Source organism: Hemitrygon akajei, chromosome 20, assembly GCF_048418815.1.
Source record: "Hemitrygon akajei chromosome 20, sHemAka1.3, whole genome shotgun sequence".
Taxonomy (NCBI): domain Eukaryota; kingdom Metazoa; phylum Chordata; class Chondrichthyes; order Myliobatiformes; family Dasyatidae; genus Hemitrygon; species Hemitrygon akajei.
In genome coordinates, this window is record NC_133143.1 from 47,391,553 (window position 1) to 47,407,460 (window position 15,908).

Genomic DNA, 15,908 nt, shown 5'->3' on the forward strand with positions numbered 1-15,908 from the left:
TATTAATTTTAATAATTATTTTTGGCATGTTACCAAATGGCTTCATAATAACAATAATAACATTCTCACAGCACAGTGGAATAGATAGTAAGACTATTGTCTCGTAACGCTTTTCTTGAGACATTCACATATAATGTGGTGGCATAATGACATATGCCTTTCACATACTTCTACATAATTACCAGTAATAAATTATGTAAACAAAGAATGCTTAATCAAATCATATATTTATGTTACTCAAATATTACTGAAATATTAAATACACTAAATTCCTCCCTGCTTAGCTATAAAACCAACTCAATATAGAATTTCAACTTAAATAAGCAACATATTGCTCTCTGGTCATCTATATACAGATATCTACTATAGAATAGTTCTGCTATATATACAACCATAGCATAGTAAATTTTAAATTGTCCCTTTCAGTCCAGGAATTTTAACTACAAACAAGAGAAAATCTGCAGATGGCAGAAATCCAAGCAGCACACACAAAATGTTCGAGGAACTCAGCAGGCCAGGCAGCATCTATGGAAAAAAGTACAGTCAGTGTTTTGAGCCAGCAGAAGGATCTCGGCCCGAAACGTCAAATGTACTCCTTTCCATAGATGTCGCCTGGCCTGCTGAGTTCCTCCAGCATTTTGTGGGTGTTGCTTAGAGATTTAATTGCTGTGTAGGATTTCTTAATCTTCTAGAATAACCTCTTTTCTGACAGGGGTGTGGGGGTCACTTTGCTGGGCAGGTGAGACTTTGACTGTGAAACAAACACAAATTTTGGGATTCCTCCATGGTGTTTGGAGAAGTTGACTCTTGGTTTGCAGGATCTAGTTCTGACAGCTCTGGACCATATTCTTCTGGACATGGTGGTATCCCAAACAATACATGGCAAGCTGATAGATCTGGTGATCTATCACATTCTACCAAACAAAGCTTTGAGCCTATACTTTCATTTTGACCATGCCTAGATTTCCCCATAACCCTTAATCCCCCTACTATGCAAAAATCCATCCAACCTCATCTTAAATATATTTACTGAGGTAGCCTCCACTGCTTTATTGAGCAGAGAATTCCACGGATTCACCACTCTCTGGGAAAAGCAGTTCCTCCTCATTACTGTCCTAGATCTACTCCCCCAAATCTTGAGGCTATGTCCCCTAGTTCTAGCCTCATCTACGAGTGGAAACAACTTTTCTGCCTCTATCTTATTTATCCCTTTCATAATGTTATATGTTTCTATAAGATCTCCTCTCATTCTTCTGAATTCCAGCGAATACAGTCCCAGGCAACTCAATCTCTCCTCATAGTCTAACCCCCTCATCTCTGGAATCAACCTGGTAAACCTCCTCTGCTCCACCTCTAAAGCAGCTATATCCTTCCTCAAGAAAGTAGACCAGAACTGCATGCAGTACGGTAGGTGCAGCCTTACCAGCACCCTGTGCAGTTACAACATTACCTCCCTGCTCTTAAATTCAATCCCTCTAGCAATGAAGGCCAACATTCCATTTGGATCCTTGATGGCCTGCTGCACCTGCAAACCAACCTTTTGTGATTCATGCACAACCACATCCCTCTGCACAGCAGCATGTTACAGATTTTTACTACTCAAATAATAATCTGCTCTTTCATTTTCCCTTCCAAAGTGGATGACTTCACATTTACTAACATTGTACTCCATCTGCCAGACCATTGCCCACTCACTTAAACTATCTACATCTCTCTGCAGGCTCTCTGTATCTTCTGCACAATTTGTTTTTCCACTCAACTTAGTATTGTCAGCAAATTTAGCTGCATTCTTCCAGATTATTAATGTATACCATGAACAGTTGCAGGCCCAGCACTGGCCCCTGCAGCACACCGCTCACCACTGATTGCCAACTAGAGTAACACCCATGTATCCCAACTCTCTGCTTTCTATCAGTTAACCAATCCTCTATCCATGCTAATACATCAGCCCCATCCTTGTCTTATGGATAAGTCTTTCATGTAGCAGCTTATCAAATGCCTTCTGGAAATCCAAATAATTAACATCCATTTGTTCTCTTCTATCCACTGTGCTATGGTTTTTCTCTGGATTATCTCTGCTGTTATAGGGAAACCTTTGACCTGAATTAGGGAGAAAACATCCAGAGGAATCTTCTCTTTTGAACAATGTTCAGGTATTTCATTTCCCAAAGATGAATGGGACAATTCATCAGCATTTCCATGATGAGTCGTGCTCTTGAATTTGATCTTGTAATTGTGCTCTCCAAGTAATAGAGCCCATCTTTGCACCTGTGCTGCTGCTGTTAGTGAAACACTGAAGACGGACACTAGTGGTTGATCATCAGTAACTAAGGTAAAAAGTCTCTCACGCAAGTACCGGTCGAAAGGTTTTATATTGCCAACCAGACTTAAGGCCTCTATGTAAATCTGTGCATAGTTTTTCTCTGCAGGCTAAGGGGGCATAATGCAAAGGCAATAGGATGTTCACTTCCATCACTCATAACATGTGACAGGACTGTACCTTTACCATAAAGCAAGGTATCACAGAAAGGCTTCACTGGATGATGTGAATTATAATATGTGAGTGCTATGTCTGATTTCACCATTTCCTTCATCTTTGGAAAGTCACCTCATACTGCTTTGTCCATTTCCATTTCTTCTCGATCTGTAGTAATGTGTCCAAGGAGTGAATTCCAGTAGCCAGATATGGCAGGATTCTGTTATAGTAATTGACAAATCCTAAAATAGGACCACAACTGTGACAAGATCTTCGGCCTTGACACATCCACCACTGCTTGAATTTTCTCAGCACACTTGTGTAATTCCTGTGCATCTGTGGTGTGACTGTAGTCAGTGATGCTTGGCTTAAATAATCCAAGCATCACTGTTGCCTCACTGCGCTCTGAGCCCATAGTCTTCTAATCATTTTAACACTGGAGATTTTGTAGCTGTTCCTTGCCATCCTCGCCAGTAACAATCGTGTCATCCAGGTAAATCTGACTGCCTGGGCAGCCTTGCAACGCCTGGTCCATAGCTTTCTGCCAGAGTACAGGTGCAGATGCTACTCGAAAAATAAGCCCATTATAGTGATAAAGCTGTTTGTGGTGAGACACACTCTGGACTCTTCTTCCATCTCCATCTGTAGGTAGCCCTCAGCTAAGTTTGCAGTGTTTCCGAACAGAAAGTTTTGCAAAGATATCCTTCAACTCAGACAGAGTGTATTGATCTACTTTCAGTACTGGGTTGATGGTGAACTTCAAATCACCACAAATCCTGACAGACCCATTCCTCTTAACTATTAGGGACAATGGCATTGCCCATGGACTCCACTCAACCTTGGCAATAATTTCAGCAGCCTCCATGCAATCTAGAGGACTGACTACTTTATCACAAATGGTATAAGGAACTGGACAGACTTTGTAAAATTTGGATGTGGCATTTTCTTTTAACACTATTTTACCCCTGATACTTTTGAGTTTTCAGCATCATCCAGAATCTTTCTTAATTCCATAGACCACAAGACATAGGAGCAGAAATAGGCCATTTGGCCCATCGAGTCTAATCGGCCATTCAACCATGGCTGATCCTTTTCTTCCCCCTTCATTTAGTTCATCTGCCCTCTCCTTGTCCTCTGTTATTATTTCTCCAGCCTCATGTTCCAGCAGTCGTATATCCATTCTCATCTCTCTTTTATATTTTATATACGTGAAAAAGCTTTTTCTATCCACCTTGATTTTGTTTGCTAGCTTGCTTTCATACTTCATCTTTTCCCTCTTAAGAAATCTTTTCATTGCTTTCTGTAGGTTTTTAAAAGCTTCCAAATCCTTTATCTTCTGGTTAATTTTTGCTTTGTTGTATGCCCTCTCTTTTGTTTTTACATTAGCTTTGACTTCCCTTGTCAGCCATGGTTATACTATTTTGCCTTTTGAGTGTTTATTTGTTTTTGGAATACATCTATCCTGCACCACCTTCATTTTTCCAGAAACTCAAGCCATTGCTGTTCTCCTTCCAATTTACTTTGGCCAACTCCAGTCTCATCCCACTGTAATTTCCTTTACCCCACTGAAATACTGCTACATCAGACTTTACTTTCTCTCTATCAGATTTCAAGGGAACTCAATCATATTGTGATCCCTACCTCTGTAGGGCTCCTTTACCTTAAGGAGCAGACTCAATGGGCCAAATAGCCTAATTCAGCTCCTATGGTCTTATGGTCTAATTGCCTTTGGTTCATTACATAACATCCAATCCAATATAGCTGATCCCCTAGTAAGCTCAATGACAAACTGCTCCAAAAAATCAGTCTCAGAGGCATTCAACAAACTCACTCTCTTAAGATCCATTTCCATCCTGACTTTCCAATATACCTGCATGCCAAAATCTCCCATGACTATCAGAACATTGCCTTTTTGACACACCTTTTCTATTTCCCATTGTAATCTGTAGTCCACATCCCAGCCACTTATTGAAGGCCTGTATATAACTGCCATCAACGTTCTTTTACCCTTGCAGTTTCTTAACCCAACCCACAAGGATTCAATATCTGATCCTATCTCACATCTTTCTAACAATTTGATGCCATTCTTTGCCATCAGAGCCATGCCACCCCTTCTGCCTACCTTTCTATCTCTCTGATACAACATGTAAACTGGACATTCAGCTCCTAACTACAACCATTCTTCAACCACGACTTATACCCGATAATCTGTAAAAGTTCAACAAGATCTTATACTATACTCCGTGCATTGAGATGTAACACTTCATGTACTGTATTTGCTACCCTTTTTGTTTCTGCATCCCTAATGCACTGATACTCACCCTGCTGGCTGCAATTTTATCCTATCATCTGCCTGCCCTCATGACAGTCTAAATGCACGCCATCTTTGCTTTTTTACCACTCATCCTATCCTGAATCCCTCCACTCTGGTTCACACTCCTCTGCCCAGTTAGATTAAACCCTCCCCAACAGCTCTAATTAACTTGCCTGTGGGAATATTGGCCCCCCTCTAGATCAGGTGCAACCTGTCCCTTTAGTACGGGTCATACCTCCCCCAGCTGTGACCCCACTGATCCAAGAACCTGAAGCCCTGCTCTTTGCATGCACAGTGTGTGTGTGGAGCAACAAGCCCCCACACCCAACCTCAATGGTTCCTTCACCCTTTGCCTGTTCTGGAAAGACCATGGGCTCACAGCTCCATGGACTTCGTTCAAGAGGAAGACCATTATCATGGTAATCGTGGGTCATTTTCTTTTTTTGAAGGCCTGCAAATTCATCTTGGACAGACATCCATCTACAGCGAAGACAGCCGAGATCGTCCTGCAGCCGGTCTTCAGATCAACAGCTTTCCGGTGGACCTTGTGTCGGATTACTGTGTGCATTTCGCATCACATTTCTGGAGGGCGTTTTGCTAACTGATTGGGAAACAGTGAGTCTTTCCTCTGGGTTTCACCTGCAGTGCAATAGGGCAGACAAATGCCAATTTGGATATTCTCTGCTAATCTTCTCCAAGTACGAGGCAAAGATGTGGGTTCCTGTGACTAAAAATCTCATCCAACACTGCAAGGACCATATTACCAAAAGACCATCTGGCCCATTGAGTCTGCTCCGCCATTCAATCAGGGTTGATCCTTTTTTTTCTCCTCCTCAAACCCAGTTCCCATCTTGCCCCCATAACCTTTGTTGCCATGTCCAATCAAGAATCTATCAATCTCTGCCTTAAATACACCCAACTACCTGGCCTCCACAGCTGCATGTGGTAACAAATTCCATAAATTCACCACCCTTTGGTTAAAGAAATTTCTCCAAGTTTCTGTTTTGAAAGGGCGCTCCTCTATCCTATCCTGAGGTTGTGCCCTCTTGTCCTAGACTCTCCCACCATGAGAAACATCCTTTCCACATCTACTCTGTCTAGGCCTTTCATTCAAAAAGTTTCAATGAAATCCCCCCCCCCCCTCAGGAGATGGACTAGAGCAAGGGAGATTTTATTAGCTTCTACCCAGAAGGCTGAAATAAAGGCTAACTCAGATTCAAATTCAGTTTATCATCATTTAGAAACCACAAATGCAATGCAGTTAAAAAATGAGACAACATTTTCCAGAATGATATCACAAAAAAGCACACAACAAAACAGACCACACAAGAAAAACCACATAACGTTTGGTAATCCCCAATCCAGAGTCCGGAGAAGCTGCTGCGTATCAATATTGCGCTACCATCTTAGCACGTTCCCCAGAAAGGAACTCCAAACCCATCAGACAAAACAAGACTACCCAGACACACCAAGTCAAGAGACCAGCACTACCACCCAACAAATCAAAAACCTACACAAAACCACATAGTTATAGTTAACATTCAGTTGCAACAGTGCAGACAATACCATAATTGATAAAAGACTGACAAAAATCACATAATTATAACATTTAGTTGCAACAGTGCAAAGCAATACTGTAAGTTGATAAAGAGCAGACCATGAGCACGGTAAAAAAAAAGTCTCAAGGTCCTGACAGCCCATCATCTCACGCAGACAGTAGAAGGAAGAAAAACTCTTCCTGCCATGAACTTCCAGTGCCGCAAACTTGCCGATACAGCCCCCTGGAAGCACCCGACCACAGCCAACTCTGAGCCCTTCCGAAAGCTTCGAGATCTGCAAGAGAAGACAGGGACCAGTCTTGCAGCCTGAGCAACAAGTCTGGCTGTCGACTCTGGAGTCCAGAAAATCGGCGTCCAAGTTTATTGGACCCTTCAGGATTCTCAGGAAAGTAAACCAGGTAGCCTACACCTTGCAAGGGCGCCCCAGCTCTTACAGCTCCCCAAGACCCTCAAGATCAATCCACTTCCCATGTTTTCAAGTTCAAGCCCGTGAACACCAGCCCCGCCGCCACCCTGGTCTGATGACGAGGAGCAGGTTTTCACCATGAGGAGAATTTTGGGCTCACGTACTGTTTGAGGTGTTCAGCAGTATCTCGTAGACTGGGACGTATCTAGACTGGAAGAAAGGTGCTGGGTGCCTGACAGAGACATCTTGGATCCAGCTCTCATCCATGTCTACAGTCATCGTCTCTCTGAGCAGCCAGGGTTGTGAGGGGTCGTCCATAGGGGAGGGGGTCTTGTTATGTCACACTACCCTCCGTGGCAGCTTCTTGGGTTTAGACGCTCTAATTCCCCATAGTATGACTAGCTGGCGAGGCCCCTTCGAAGGTTCAGGACAGTCCCGCTGATTGACAATTAGTTATTTTTTTCTCCAAGTCAATTTTATTGTCATTTAACTATACACATGTATATAATGTATACAACCATATAGAAACAAGGCAACATTTCTCCGAACCAGGGTGTAAAGCACAGTGGTACACGTAACACACATATCACATGATAACTTATAAAGGTAAGGATAAAATCTGCAGATGAATTACACGTAAATAACAAACTAAAGTGCATTAATATTAAATATTATAAGGTACGGAACAGATTAACCAATGACTCTTTGAATAGGATGTGGCAGGGAGTTCAGAAGTCTGATGGCCTGGGGGAAGAAATCGTTTCCCATCCTGACCGTTCTTGTTTTTATGCATCAGTCTCCCGCCTGAAGGTAGAAAGTCAAAGAGGATGCTGGATGGATGGAAGGGAACCTCAATAATACCGAGGACTCTGCATACAGAGCGCTCCTGATAGATGTCTTCAATGGATAGTAGGGAGACCTCTATGATCCTTTAGGCTGTTCTCACAGTCCTTTGTAGGGACTTTTTGTCTGCTGCTTGACTGCTCCCACATCAGATTGAGGTGCCTCCTGTTAGGATGCTCTCAATGGTGCACCTGTAAAATGCAGTTAAGATGGGGGGAGGAGTGGAAGCCTTACTTGCCTCAATCTTCTTAGGAAGAGGAGGTGCTGCTGTGCCTTCTTGTTCAGGGAGGTGATATTAAGGGTCCAGGTGAGGTCATCCGAGATGTGAACTCCCAGAAACTTGGTGTAACTTACCCTCTCTGTGGAGGAGCCACATATTTACAGAGGGGTGTGGTTTGTCTGCATCTTCCTGAGGTCCACAGTGATTTCCTTTGTCTTCCCCACTTTCAGGCATCTCCAGGTTAAGTTCTTAGTTGGATATCTGTAGGTTTTAGTTCAGTTTCTTGGAAATTTTGTTCAAGCTAATTTTGTGGAATGATTGAAACAGCCGAGCCAGTTGCCAATTTCATTTTACAGGCAGTCCCCGGGTTACGAACGAGTTCCGTTCCTGAATCCGTCTTTAAGTCGGATTCGTACGTAAGTCGGAACAAGTACATCCGGTATTATTTAGCATCTGTTAGTCAAATGTTTGTCTTAGTATATAGTATATATTTTACCTTTCTATGCATATAAAACACTTAAGAAACATATGTATTCCAATAATTAAACCACTGCATTGCTTAGTAATAATTGTAGCTTTATTGGGGTAGGGCCTTTCACATGCTCCATTATTCTCACTTTATTCTTTATCCTTTAAAATTGTTCCATTCGTTGACTGACTGGAGCCTAATGCTTTTACAATAACCGATGACGTTTCACCTTTTTCCAAACGCTTTATTTCCACTTTATTTTCAATCGCGATCGCTTCCTGTCAATGCAACAGAAACACTGCAGGTGGCGGGTCCCGAGCTCCGCCGGGTCCTAAGGACCACCGCACTGAGACAGGTTAAATGGGACAAGTGGGGGCTGCGCTGGGTTTGGGTATTTGATCCTCCACAATATTCCGCGTGGGAATTTAAACTGGAGGTGGCAGTGTTTTTTTTTTCACGAGGTTGAGTTGTGAGCTCGACATCAACCCGGCACGGATGGTGCGGGAGCCACTGGATCGACATCAACCCGGCACGGGAGCGGTCTGTCACTAAATCAAACTCAGGAACCTCTGTTCTCGAGCCCGGCGCTGATCTCACTGCGCCACCAGCCAACTGGAACGGGGAGGGGGTGGGGTCAGGGTGAATCTTGCTGAGAAAAATTTAAGCCAAATACAAAGTTATACACTAAACACAGTGTCAACGGCAATGACTTAAAATGGCGGATGGCGTCGAGATCTGACTTAAAATGGTGGACGGCATTCTCCTTCCTTGGTTCGTAAGTACGAGTTGTCCATAAGTCGGACGTTCGTAACTCGGGGACTACCTGAAATTAACTTACCATTCACTTATTTTGTAAGCCATTTTGTCTCATGTTAGCTTTCCCAATGTAAATCCCAAGTCTACTCAGTCCTGTGTACTCAGATTTTCTTTTATCAACAGCATGCAGATCAGTGCTCTTTTTGAAACAGCAACTTGATTTTTTGTCTTTTTCTCTTCCCTGTACACTTCATTTATTTTTGTCTGCCCAGCATGTTCTTTCTTTGTGTCCTACTTTGTTGCATTTTCTGCAAGCTTTGCCTTTCAACCTGCGTTGTATGTTAGCCCCTGCCACAATGGGTCATACAATTTTTTTTTGCCCAGGCAGGCTTCTGTATAGATGTTACAATTTTTCACACTTACTTTCATTCCTGACTGTAACTCAATTGCGTCTCTGCCTGCTGTTTCCTTTGATACAGCGATTTCAAAAGCTCTTTGAAATTTGAGTTGTGCTTCAGTTGGGAGCCATTTTTGAATGTTTTCTCATCGATTCCACAAACTAAACTATCTTTCAGTGCATCATTAACCCAGTATTGAACTGACAATGCCCAGTTTCTTCAATTCAGCCACATAAGCTGAAATGGACACCTGTTCCTTTTGATTCTGCTTATGAAACCTAAAGCATTCTGCAATCAGCAATGGTTTTGGTTCTAAATGTTCCTGCATTATGTTCACAATATCAGCAAAGCTCGTTTTGGCTGGTTTGGTAGGAGTAGACTTCTAAGCAAACTGCACACACAAAATGCTGGTGGAACGCAGCAGGACAGGCAGCAACTATAGGAAGAAGTACAGTCAAAGTTTCGGGCCGAGATCCTTCATCAGGACTAACTGAACGGAAAGATAGTAAGAGATTTGAAAGTAGGGGGGGAGGAGTGAATCTAAGATCTGGAAAACAGGATCTCCCAGTGGCCACACATTTTAATTCCACGTCCCATTCCCATTCTGATATGTCTATCCATGGCCTCCTCTACTGTCAAAATGAAGCCACACTCAGGTTGGAGGAACAACACCTTATATACCGTCTGGGTAGCCTCCAACCTGATGGCATGAACATTGATTTCTCTAACTTCCATTAATGCCTCTCCTCCCCTTCTTACCCCATCCCTTATTTATTTATTTATTCCCCCCTCCCTTTTTTTTCTCTCTCTGCCCCTCTCATAATCATTCTTTGCCTGTTCTCCATCTCCCTCTGGTGCCCCCCTCTCCCTTTCTTTCTCCCTCGGCCTCCTGTCCCATGATCTGCTCCCTTCTCTAGCTCAGTATCCCTTTTGCCAATTGCCTTTCTAGTTCTTAGCTTCATCCCACCCCCTCCTGTCTTCTCCTATTGTTACAAATATGCCACAACTCTGAGGGGGCCGAAGGGTACAAAATAGCCCCCTCCTTCTTGAGAATCACAAGATCGCTATTAATTCGGGTCTGGGACCCAGGAAATTAGAGAGAGAGACAGGCAGAATCCACAAGGGTTTGTAATGTGTCCTGGCCTCAGCAAGACGGAACCATTGATAACGGCTATTGTCTCTTGGAGACGGAATTGTGTATTGAGTACTGTACTATTCATTGAAGCCCTCAGGAGATGACCAGAGTGGGCTGGTTGAGGGATTGCATCATCCCAACCTGATTGATATCTGAGACCCCGTGAGTAAGGATAAAAGAGGGTCTGGGGAACAACCCCTTCAGACGCACCAGGAGAAACACTAGAAATCCCGTGACAGCGTTTAATAGTGACAGCCGGTGGGGCTCGCGTGCGTCCTTTTCCCTTGCCTGGGAATTGGCGGGCTCGCCACGGAAGAATGGCTTAGCTAAAGGAGAGGCCACAAGTGACCAGCCACACCAACGGAACTCTCAAAGGTTCGAAATCATTAAAAGGAAAAGCTGGCAAGTTTCTAAAAATCTCTCTCTTGACTCCAACCAAAGGGTGCAGCCGAAATGAACTGAGTGACTTTTATATTTCCATTGGACAATACATTATCCGCTAGACAACGATAGAGCTATTTCTTATTGATTAGTATTATACCCGCACTTTTAGATTTAGTATTGACGACGTATATTATCTGTATGTTTGCATTGATATTATTTTTTGTGTATTTTTACTAATAAATACTGTTAAAAATAGTACCATCAGACTTCAACGGACCTCTCTATCTTTGCTGGTAAGTGACCCAGTTACGGGGTTCGTAACACTATCATTTTAGATCTCCCCCTCCCCCTCCTACTTTCAAGTCTCTTACTATCTTTTCTCTCAGTTAGTCCTGACGAAGGGTCTTGGGCCGAAACGTCAACTGTACTTCTTCCTATAGAAGCTGCCTGGCCTGCTGCGTTCCACCAGCATTTTGTGTGTGTTGCTTGAATTTCCAGCATCTGCAGATTTCCTCATGTTTGCGTCTAAGCAAACTGTATGCTTTTCCACCTATAACACTGAGCAACACTGGCATTTGTTTCTTATTGACTATTCCATTTGCTTTAATATAAAGCTCAATTCATTCAGTATCTGGAGAAGTGGAGACTGCAGTTTTGGAATCTTGAGCAGAAAAACACACTGTTAGGGTAATTCAATATGTCAAGAGCATCTGTACAGAGAAACAAACAGCTGATATTTTGGATTGAGACACATTATTTAGACAAGTATGTTTTGCTTTTAACAATCCATGCAGTTATTCATTTATAAACTCAATGTTCCTCTACCTGCCTATCGTGACATACAGTGATGTATTTCACAGTTCTTTACCGGGATCAATCCAAAGTTCTCGATGTGGAGTTTGCATATTTTCCTTGTGACCACAGAGGATTTCCGAGTGTGCTCTGGTTTCCTCTCATATATTGTAGGTTTATTGGCTCCCTTAAATTGCTCCTAGTGTCGTATGGTGAAAATTTGATATAAAATGTGTTACAGAGAAATAAATTGGGAACTAGGATTTCTTTGAGGGTCAGTGTAGATTCAACGGACAGATTGGTCTCTTCCCTTTGACATAAGACAATATAAGAAATTCAAAAAAATTAAATATTGCCCAAATATTTGTTTCTGAAGTGCTTATCCTGAGTACTGATACTATACTGTGCAGTCTGTAGTTGCTGACCATTTTTCTTGCATTATTTTCAGCCTAGGTTAAAATATTTGCTATTCTGCACATTTCTACATCCTTCCACCTAGCTAATGACAGAACTTTATTCAAGCACTATTCCACCTCCCTCTAGAACTTTGGATTCAGCCAGTCAACACCAAGTAACTTAGTCAGTTTAAATTTAACCAGTATGTCTGCAGCAATGATTTGAACCCAGCCATTAGGCTGAAAGATTCTGCCCTCTGGTGATGGTTTAGAGAATGGCAGCTGGCCAGATTTTGAATTTCCAGCATCTGCAGATTTCCTCGTGTTTTCTCTTAATATGCTGCTTTCTCCCTTTCATTTTAAATTGACTATAGAATACCATGAGCAGTACTTTAACACACTATCAGCTTCATATCTCCAATTAAGTAGATTTTATCCATCACTCCTCAAGGCTATCCTTATTGTTTGTGTCCTCCTTTCCACTTTGATATATTTTATGATACATGTATACAAATATTTAATATCAAGTCAAGTCAAGTCAAGTCAACTTTTATTGTAATTTTGACCATAACTGCTGGTACAGTGCATAGTAAAAATGAGACAACATTTTTCAGGACCATGGTTTATATGACACAGTACAAAAAACTGGACAGAACTATGTAATAATAAAACACACAGAGAAAGCTATACTACAGACCTATACTGGACTGCATAAAGTACACAAAAACAGTGCAGGCATTACAATAAATAATAAACAGGACATTAGGGCAAGGTGTCAGTCCAGACTTTGGGTATTGAGGAGTCTGATAGCTTGGGGGAAAAAACTGTTATATAATCTGGTCGTAAGAGCCTGAATGCTTCGGAGCCTTTTCCCAGATGGCAGGAGGGAGAAGAGATTGTATGAGGGGTGCATGGGGTCCTTCATAATGCTGTTTCCTTTGCGGATGCAGCATGTAGTGTAAATGTCCGTGATGGCAGGAAGAGAGACCCTGATGATCTTCTCAGCTGACCTCACTATCCACTGCGGGGTCTTGCGATCCGAGATGGTGCAATTTCCAAACCAGGCAGTGATGCAGTTGCTTTCAATACAACCTCTGTAGAATGTGATGAGGATGGGGGGGGGGGGGGTGGGAGATGGACTTTCCTCAGCCTTCGCAAAAAGTAGAGACGCTGCTGGGCTTTCTTTGCTATGGAGCTGGTGTTGATGGACCAGGTGAGATTCTCCGTCAGGTGAAAACCAAGAAATTTGGTGCTCTTTATGATCTCTACCGAGGAGCCGTCGATGTTCAGCGGGGAGTGGTCGCTCCGTGCCCTCCTGAAGTCAACAACCAATATATTCCGGTCTGCACTTTTTGGAGCATACAGCACACTGACCTCATTCACCAGACCCAGTGAATTAAGTAACCTGCACTTGGAGTCTTATCTAGTCTGTTGCCACTCATTACAGTGCTTCATCCTAGTCCCTTATGCTTCTCATTCCCTTAATTCCAACTGGCTGAGCTCATCCTTGATAATAAACTTTGCATACTTCCCAACCATGCATATATGCTATTCTGATAAAGCTATTAGTCTGTTTTCAGGTAAATAATGAGATCTATATTTTTTTCTAAATGGTATCTAAGCAGGCCATCAATGTTTTGCAAAGCCACAAAGGAGCGTAATTTGTACAAACAAATTAAGAAACATCTTCGGCATAAATCTTGTTGTACTGAACTTATGTCAAGAAACATGTTTTCCTTTGCAATATGCCTATGCAACAGACCATTTCTATCTGAAAAATTAATGGGACAAAGAGTGATATTAATAAAGAACATGTCAATATGATCATCTGGAATTTATTTCACCATTAAATTAAGTCAATAATTTAATTACTTTATGTGCCACTCGGTGTTTTTTAATTGCATGTGTTACTGAAATTCTTTAGAGGTCTGAATGGATTAATGCAGAAATGTGTTTGTCCAGGCTGGGAGGTTTGGAACCAAAGGTCACAGTCTCAACCAAGGAGTTCATCATTCAATTATAAAGAAAGTATATTTACAAATGTCAGCTTTATTGAACAGTTAGGCAAAAGAAAAGTAAAAAAATAAAATGGGCCAACTACAGTTAACCCAAATGAGTTCGATAGAGATGAGAAATTTTATTGTTCGCCCATGGTGAGATTTAGAAATTATATCCGCAGAGGAAAGCGCAGTAGCTGAGTATTTATTTATTTAGAAAGCAGCACTGCCCAGCAACCCACCTTTTTAACACTGGCCTAACCACAGGAAAATTTACTCTGACTGATTAATCTACTAACCGGTACATCTTTGAACTGTGGGATGAAACCTGAGCACCCAGAGGAAACGCACACTGTCTCAGGGAGAAAGCACAAGCTCCTCACAGACGGTGCCAGAATTGTACTCTGAACTCCAATGCCTTGCGCTGTAATAGTGTTGCATGACCCATTACACTATCATGGTGCCCCAGTACATTCATTTAGAGATCAATAAATCTTTGGCTTTGCAGGACACCAAGACATATGAGATGGCACAAGGTGGCACAAAGTTAAAATACAGAAAGACAGAATGGCTGGCCCCGACTATAATTTGTTTTGATCTTGAATTCTTATACAGAGTGAAACTACATTGCATAGAATGTAAAGATGTTGCCTTATTTGATTTTTTTTAACATAAAATTTAAATAGAAGTTTTCCAGGATTTGGGTTGGGATTGGGGACTGTGCTTTCTAATTATCTGGGCAATTATGTGTCTCAGCTGGAAGGCCTTTGAAAGGATACAACATAATAGATGACTGCACTTAATTATAATCCTACTACATTTCAAAACGAACATTACAGCAGATCATTTGCTGCAATCCAGTAACTTTTGAGGGCAGTCTGTAAACCACAAGATCTGTTGAGGTGGGTTTTTGCAGCTTGCCAAGGTATGATTTTAAATCACACCCTCATGGACATTGCAGTCTGTTAGATCTTAAATAATGAACTTATAGCTCTTTTTATCGAAAGCTTTGAAATACATGTGAGCCCTGATAGTTTTGAGTAATAATGGTGCCACCTATGGGTTCTGTTGGAAGTAGCAAGTAGAGAAGAAATAGAGCAAAGCTGTGCCTGCAGAGATCTGCACATTTTATTACGTATACAATTGTTTGTCAGTTTTCATATATGATATGGAAAATAATTTTAGATTTGGGATGTAATGAAATACGCTGAGTGCTATTTTGCTTTTCACGATGGTGTAGTGGTTAGCTCGACACACGACAGTACCGGCAACCCAGGTTCAATTCCAGCTGCTGTTTGTAAGGAATTTGTACGTTCTCCCCATGACTGTGTGGGTTTCCTCAGGGTGATCCAGTTTCCGCCCACAATCCAAAGACCTAAAGGTTAGTAGGTTAAGAATTTCAGTAACAGGTGCAATTTAAACACCGAGTCGCACATAAAGTAGGTTAAGTAGGTCATTGTAAGTTGCCCTGTGATTAGACCTAGGGTTAAATTAAGGTTGCAGGTTTGTGCAGTTCAAAGGGCTGGAAGAACCTATTCCACACTGTACCTCAATCAATAAATAAATAAATACTCCTGAAAAATCTGGACGGCCAACCTTCATTCTAAAAGTTGTTTGGTGGTCACTGGCAAGGACATTTAACACTTTGAACAACATTCAGCCACCTGTTTACATTGATTGTTAGTTGCTTCCTTGAATCACTGCAGTACTTCTGGTGATGGAATGGCCACAGTGCTGTCAGGAAGTCATTTCCTGAATTCAGGT